Here is a 9,004-nt window from a genome sequence, read left to right as displayed (position 1 = left end):
GCGCCTCCATGCAGCCTAGCATGGATGAGAGCAGTGAGAGCAGCGATAACCCCCCAGGGTAAACAGAACAGAACCAACATAAATGCATTGCAGATATCGTTAAAGTTCAGTAATGTTATGTACACATTTTAGAATTAGTCTGATTCAAAGGAGAATCAGAAGGCTGAATCCTGACTGACAGAGGAGGAGTTGGGGATGGAGGAGGGTAATTAGCTATTGAGCAATGCGAAAACTGCTGATACTACTGCGGGACCTTATATATGAATGCTTAGATAGGTGCCGTATTCCCATAGGTTGATGGGGATCAGCTGAGAGTCAGCTGATGCGAGCTTGACTAACGTGACCTGCCAGAACTAACGCTACGCTTGATATCATGTTCCATGAAGATATTTGTACATTTCCTACCGTAAATATATCAAAACTTCGTTTTTGATTAGTAATATGCATTGCTAAGAACTTCATTTAGACAAGTTTCTAAATATTCTGATTTTTTTGCACCCTCAGATTCCAGGTTTTCAAATAGCCTAATTGTATCCCGGCCAAATATTGTCCTATCCTAACAAATCAGAAATACATCAATGGAAAGCTTATCTATTCAGCTTTTATTCAGGTATGAATCTTAATTAAAAAAAAAAAACGGACCTTTATGACCTTTATGGTCCAGGGTCACATATGATATATTGATTTGTAACATTTTTATACATTTATCATAAAGGTATCAAAAACTCTGTATGTTGAAAGAGCCACAATCTGAGAAATTCTGATTTTAACACTAATAATTTTAACACTCTTAAATTAGCAATTAAAGAAAAACAGTAAAAAAGCTTATATAACTTATATAATATAATTATGTCATTTTTAAAATTTTTATAAATGAGTAAGCTTATATATAAATGATATAGCCTAATTTATCCTTAAAACTAGAATAATTGTTATTTTTTATTATAGTAGTTAAAAAAGGTTAAACTTTTTATTATAGTAAGTTTAGTTTATTAGAGTAATTTTCCATCTCTGTAGGGGATAAAAAAGTTCCCCAACTGAACCGAAACTTTCAGAATCTCTATTATTCGTAATGTGGCCACATTTTTATTTTTATTTTTTCCACATTCATCTTTATATGACTTAGTTTTTACATGTGGTTTGACAGTGTGGATTTTTTGTTTGCAAAGCGTGAAACCGACTTTGTGTTTTGCAAATACAGACAAACAAACAATAAATAAATATTCTGTGGTTGGTCGAGGTATTCTAACATGGTCAGACTGAAAATGTCTGGAATGTGTTTCTCATTAACAAACGTAATAAAAAAAGTTAGTGCAAAATGTTAAATAACTGTAAATAACTGTTCACAGGAAGCAGATGCAGTGCAGTAGAAATCCACAGGGTGGCAGTGTGCAATTACAAACAAATACTCCTCTCTACAGCTAGGACATTTTAGATTCGTATAAACAACCTCTTAATAAACATTGTAATATCACAGTACCAAATCATGGTGGCCCCAGAGTACTTTTGGGTAACACTTTATACACTAAGTGGGTTATACTTTATTTGAAGGTGTCTTTGTTCCAGTGTAATTATACATTTAAGTACTGAGTAATATTAATTAACTTCATATACTTACTATATGGTTAGGGATAGGATTAGGGTTTGGCTTAGGGTTACTTGCATGTAATTATGCATAATTTATTGTTATTATAATAGTAAGAAGGCTACATGGAACAAGGACACCTTAAAATAGTGTTGCCCTTTTTTGTTAATAATAATTAAATTAAAATAATTAAACAAAATAAAATTAAAATAGGCCTAAATAAAAAAAGTACTTAAAAAAAAAGCGTATAAGACATGTTAAATGCTGCTTCTAAACTAGCTTCTTTTTTGTGATTATATTTTTATTCCTTATTTACTTGTTCTATTTTTTTATTTATTATTTATTTTATTATCTGTGTTTTTTGATCTGTCACTGTCATTCTGTTGCACTGTGGAAGCTTCTGTCACGAAAACAAATTCCTCGTATGTGCAAACATACCTGGCAATGAAGCTCATTCTGATTCTGATTCTGATGAATGTTTAGAATAGAAGGTGGTCCACATATACAGATCTGTATTCAAATCATAGAATTTTATAAATTACAACTTGAATGATTTTGAGCGTCAGTATTATCATAAAGCTCCTAAGGTTGCTCCTAAAGCCCCTAAAACCAACATCACTGTTGGTTTGTATGATCAAGCTTCTCATTCTGCTCAAATATTCCCCCGTTTGGCATGTTTGCATGGTCTGCATACAGCATGTTCAATCTACTATACGTTTAGCCACAAATAAATGGACTTCTAGAGGCAGAAAGGCTATAAATGGCCGTGTGGTCACACAGATGACTTGATCACTGTAGCGTTTCTCTGTCACTAATAGAAAGCTCCAGTGGTGTGGACTACATTATGGCTGTTCTCTTTCCTTTTGCTCGCGTTCACATCCATGTGCTTCATCCCACTCTCCCGCTCTCTCGCCGCCTCTGTTTTTCCATGATTTCCTATTCACGTTTGTTGGCAGAGGTTGTTGGTGCTGGTGTTGTGCCCGGTACTGTGTAATGGGGACCTTGATGGATTGGGCCCCATTTACTCACCACAGCCGAGTGCAGCATGGGCAGCTGTGCACCCTGATCAGCCTGCTTTTTCCAGCAGCGCTGGAGCACGCTGTGGGACATGTCTGTGAAAGCATTACATCATTGACTTGCTCTGTTTTGAGGCTCTCCAGAGCTTACGGCCTTCAATTTTGCTTTCAATTCTGTTACCCTTCAGATTTTTACAAATAGTCAAATTTGTCGCCCTGAGACTTTGCGTTTGTTGATGAGATTCAGATCCTTTTGCTTAAGGCTACATTTTCGGGGGAAAAGTTGAATTTTTAATATCTCGGAACCCAATAAATCAGTAGTTTTAAATTGTATTTATCTTTGGTGCATATGATGTCAACAGGAAGTAGATTGCAAATGGTATAAAGTCTACAGTATCATATTTCATACATGAAATTTTAAGGACTCTACATTATCAACATGATCAAAACTTCGCCTTAAATCTTATTGTGCACAATCTACTAAATGCCCTTTGTCATCTGATTGACAGTTTATACTTTTCTAGCAAGTAAAAGGTTGTTTAGTATATTTCCAACAACATCCCACTTCAGGTCATGGTACAAGTGTCTTTTTTGCTGTGAAATTTACAACAAATTTTATAAAGTAAACATAATACATTTTATACTCTTAGTAATATTTCATGATGAACACTTACTGGACTGAAGGGACAAGGTTTACTTGATTATCCATACATAATTTTTTGATTTACACTACAGTATCAAAAACTGCACCGTACTGTATAAGCCATAAAAGCCTGATGTATCAAATATGATGCAAAACAAATAAATATTTACACTTTTTATATATATTGTGTGTGTGTATAGATAGATAGATAGATAGATAGATTAAAAAAACAAGATTTTGACTATTATTTCATATGTCAGGTTTTTTACAGGCAAGTTAAAAGCTGCCTCATCATCCATTAATTATATGAGTAGCGATCGACTTCTTCCTTTACAGCTGTTCTTTTTACAATATTGTCTTAAATCTGGTTCAAGACCACACAAATAGCAGCTATTCTGTGTTGACTGATAGGGTAAAGACACTTGCATTGAATATTTTGGTATTTCAAAGGTCCGCAAAGTGCAATTTGGTCTCCTAATGTTACCAAGCATGAAACCCCACACCCCATTAAGGAAGCAAATGACATAATGTTCAGATGCATAACTATTACAAATACTGGCCTTCCCTCGTTGGCAGCGGAAAATGCAGAATTCAGACGCACATGGCATCGTGCCCTCACCGCTGCAGTCACACTGTAGAAACTACTCAGAAATGCTGTCCTTCATTATGTAATGGCTGCATTGTTCACTTCAAATGGTTCCAGTGCACATTTAGTTGGTAATAGCATTATAATGTGCCGTGTGGTTTTTAAACGCTTTGAGTGTGGTGCAGTGGTAGGCCTGTTACAGTATTTGTCAAAAGGTTGCCAGGTTTTGAAATCACATGCAAGTTCTCAGGTTTTTGGTTGTATTTTACCTGATTGGTAAATATAATATGAATTAGTATGGGCTTTTCAAACTGCTCTTAAGCCCAGGTTATTGTCTTTTAGACCCACTTTAAATACTCCGGTAAAGCTTTCACGCTTGTAATTTTGGAGAACAGGGTTAGCTCTTTTTTTTGTTATTGTCTTCTTTGTTTTAGAATGTAAGGGCCACCTGTTCAGCAAGAAACAACCAATCATAAACAGACCCTTATTAAATATTCATGCGCTTCACAGTTACAGAAACATTAACACAATGTATTTTTTTGTACATTTGTACATTGTACACATCAAAATGTGTTAATTGGAATGAAGAACAGACTTTAAATTTTGCAGTTATGGTCCAAAAAGTCTGTTTAGGACAAACGGTACAGTCAGAAATAATCCCTAAAGATTTATAAGATCAAGATAAGAAGTGATTTAAAGTCAGGATGTAGTGGAAGTAGACAGATCTTTTCTATATTTTTTCTGTATTGTGACATACATCTGAGTCAAACGGATTATTGAAAAAAGAAAAATTGACCATTTGTACTGGACGATCCAGTTCTGATTAAAAATGTTAAAGAATGAATGCATTTAAAAAAAACATTCAAATTCTGATCTATGTCATTCATTTAGGAAATAGATAGTGTGAATTTTCACTTCTTGTCGACTTTATACAGTTTGTGTTTGTTCAATTATTGATATTGACATCACCAATATGCAAATGAGATCCTTAACTTCCATTTTCTTTAAAAATGTAAAGTGGGAAACTTAATACCTGATCAGTGAAACCAGTGAAATCCAGAATGTCTTGGGGTTATTTATTTATTTATTTTATGTGAAAAGATCTGGCTCCAAAATCCAAACGTTCTCTTATCTGCTTGTTAAGTCTGACGTCACGTGTCACAGCTTCCGTGTCCAAACGCTCTATCTCAGGGGTGCCCAAACTCGGTCCTGGAGGGCCGGTGTCCTGAAGAGTTTAGCTCCAACCCCAATTAAACACACCTGAAGCAGCTAATCAAGCTCTTACTAGTCATACTAGAAACTTGAAGGCAGGTGTGTTGAGGCAAGTTGGAGCTAAGCTCTGCAGGACACCGCCCTCCAGGACAGAGTTTGGGCACCCCTGCTCTATCAGATACCACGAGAAAACAACAAAAGGTGCTAATATACACTCACAATGTGATATAGACTTTGTGTGGTGCATCTTCTCTTTTTTCCCAAAAAATTATAATCCTAACCTTTAACTCCATACCGAAATCCCAGACAGCCAGACAATGAAAATATAAATAAAATTAAATAAATATAAAAATGATTTGTGTTTGGGACGCTGTGAGCATGGAGACTGTAGTGTACACCGTAAGTTTGAAAACCTTTAGCTTAAATGTTTAATATGAATAAACAGTGCTCATAAACGGCTGCTGAGGTAGTATTCTCAAGCAGTGTTGGGGAAAGTTACTTTTAAAAGTAATGCATTACAATATTGCGTTACTCCATAAAAAAGTAACTAATTACGTTACTAAGTTACTTTTTATGGAAAGTAATGCGTTACGTTACTTTTGCGTTACTTTTTAAATCTGCACAGAGCTTGCTTGTTTGTTTTTAAAATAAAAAACGTATATTTTTGGCAAATATAAAAGCCTTTTCACACCAAAAGTGAAATGAATAAGCCTCAGGCTGAAGGAAATGTAAATTTACGTCCGTACAGTAGAATGCAGAAGAAGAAATTTCAACAGCAATAAAATAAGACACACAAATGTTTGTCTAGAGTTATTTTTGCTTATTAGTACGGTTGAACTGGATCATCGAAGGACAGAAGCAAAGACATTGGTTAATAGAATGGGATTAAATACATAAAGGATATTTGTGTTGTTTAGCATTTAATTATTGCAGGTTTGCGCCATATTCTGAGTTGCATTTTTTTTGTATTCATTTTGTGGAATACTGAATCTGTGTTTTTTTTTGTGAGTGAGATGAATTAATGCATATTCATATTTATTTTAGAACTACAGTAACATCTGATTTCTCTCAACATGGGGACAGAAGAGCTGTCAATCAATAAATTGGAAAAAAAGTAATTTGCGTTACTTATTTGAAAAAGTAACTCAGATATTCTCTTGTAAATTAAAAAGTAATGCGTTACTTTACTAGTTACTTGAAAAAAGTAATCTGATTACATAACTCGTGTTACTTGTAATGGGTTACCCCCAACACTGTTCTCAAGTGAAGCGAGTTGAGGCTTGGACCCCGAAACAGCGCTTCTTACGTCACTTAACAACCGAATAGTGCAGAGTAATGCGATTTCTTTGTGACATCCTCTGACATTTGATTCAAGTGCAGGACATCTTTCCATATCAAATAATGTTTTGTTTCTTTCTAAAAGTGTTCTTCTGTCACTTTGAGCAAAACAATGAGTATTGTTGGGGGAGTAGGCATGTGTTATTACACAAAGCTGTATACTTTGCCATCCCTACAGGCACTTCAAGACATGAAGATGACTCAACTGAGAGAGGCTGGAACATTCTGTTAAGAAGATCAAACAGCCAATCTGCTTGCTTGCTCTATCTAGTGATCATTCTTAGAATCATTCAAACCTGAGGCAAAATGCTGCTTAAACAAATCTGAAATAAGAATTCAAACAGACATGTATGTTTTTCTTTGAGATGTGCATTTTAGTTGCGTTCAAGTGAATGTAAAATACATCTTGAATGATGAGATAATACTGGATTTAATAACTGCCAAAATTAGATGTACTTCTGGCTCTTATGTTACACACACACACACACACACACACACACACACACACACACACACACACTGCTCTGCTGCATCTGAATGGGTTTGTTTGGACTAACTAAATCCTGAACAAACTCCTTGTATTCTGTAAATATAAACACTAATTATTTATTTTGCCCAACAAGGCTTTCATTATACCACTGACATCTGATACATTCATTTTCTGCTTTTGAGCTGAGGGGATATTGTTTTTGTTTGGTTGTTTGTTTTACATCTCCAGTGTTGTAACTTTAGTTGAATGCAGTGTTGATCATTGTATGTTTCTGGGCTGATATAAATATGATGAACCATTTAGAAGAATGCAAAACAAACAAACAAAGAAATAATCATTGTGTACTTTCGGACTGATATAAATATGTGAATCCATCTATAAGAATGTAAAATGAATGAATGAATAATCATTGTACTGATATGAGGATCCACTTATAAGACTGCAAAATAAATAAATAAACAAACAAACAATATATGTGTGCTATTGGACTGATATAAATATGTGGATCCATTTAGAAGAATACAAAACAAATAATAATTGTGTTATTATTGGATATATATGTGGATCCACTTATAAGAATGCAAAATAAACAAACAAACAATATGTGACCCTGGACCACAAAACCAGTCTTAAGTCGCTGGGGTATATTTTTAGCAATAGCCAAAAAAACATTGTATGGGTCAAAATTATCGATTTTTCTTTTATGCCAAAAATCATTAGGATATTAAGTAAAGATCATGTTCAATCAAGATATTTTGTAAATTCAAATATATATATCCAAACTTAATTTTTGATTAGTAATATACATTGCTAAGAACTTCATTTGGACAACTTTAAAGGCGATTTTCTCAGTATTTAGATTTTTTTGCACCCTCAGATTCCAGATTTTCAAATAGTTGTATCTCGACCAAATATTGTCCTATCATAACAAACCATTCATCAATGGAAAGCTTATTTATTCAGATGGTGTATAAATCTCAATTTCAAAAAATTTACCCTTATGGCTGCACTGTAAAAAAAAATCTGTTAAATATACGGTAAAAAACCGGCAGCTGTGGTTGCCGGAATTTTACCGTAAAAAATACGGTAGCAACGTTTTAGGTTTTAACTTAAATTTACAGTTAAATACCGTAATTTCATTAACTGATATAATGTATACCAACCTATTGAAGTACTGAAATCTGTTTTGTACCTTTGTAATACACTGATAACCACCAAATGCAGGTGGTGATGAGAAAGTCACATGATGAACCAAAGCCCATCACAAGCAGCTTTTAAATTATAACATATATAGAAGGTGCACAGTGTCATTCACACAGACACTAAACACCATCATGGTAACACACATGAAACTGAAATAATGCAATAAACATTCATTTAACAACATTAGGTGTAACATACAACCCTAATATACAAAACTGATAAGAAAAAACTAAGAAGAAACATAGTTATTTCAACAAAAAAACATCAAATTTGAAGTGTAACGCAGGGAATTCTGGGAATGTCAATTTACGGTTATTCACTATAAGTTATTCGGTCTTTTCCACTTTCAAAAACGGTATACTACCATAAAATTAATGTCCAATACATGTAATGTCCAATACAGTTTTTCACTGTATATAGTAGGGGAATTTACCGTTAACCATTTAACAGGTTTTTACTGTAGCATTTTTACAGTCTTTTACCGTTAAATTCACGGTCATTTTTTACAGTGTGGTTTTGTGGTCCAGGGTCACATATCTGTGCTGTTGGACTGATATAAATATGTGGATCTATTTGGAAGAATATAAAACAAACAAATAATCATTATGTGCTATTGGATATAAATATGTGGATCCACTTATAATAATGCAAAATAAATACACGAATACACAAACAAACCAAACTGGACTGATATAAATATGTATGTATGTATTAGAAGAAAAAAAAAATATATATATATTACATGTCCATGTTAAATTAACCGTTAATTAAAAATATTTATTGTACACCTATAAAAGTGCAGTTTACTTTCTAATCTGTGAATCTCCTGAACTGATGTAACACCAACAAATGTTCTCCTTGTAACCATTCCAATCTTCTCAATGCAATTAAATAGTTCTGGGACATGTTCCCCATCAAAGGTGAATCTAGC

Source organism: Sinocyclocheilus grahami, unplaced genomic scaffold (genome assembly GCF_001515645.1).
Source record: "Sinocyclocheilus grahami isolate Dianchi unplaced genomic scaffold, SAMN03320097.WGS_v1.1 scaffold222.1, whole genome shotgun sequence".
Classification (NCBI taxonomy): Eukaryota; Metazoa; Chordata; class Actinopteri; order Cypriniformes; family Cyprinidae; genus Sinocyclocheilus; species Sinocyclocheilus grahami.
This window is presented reverse-complemented; position numbering follows the sequence as displayed.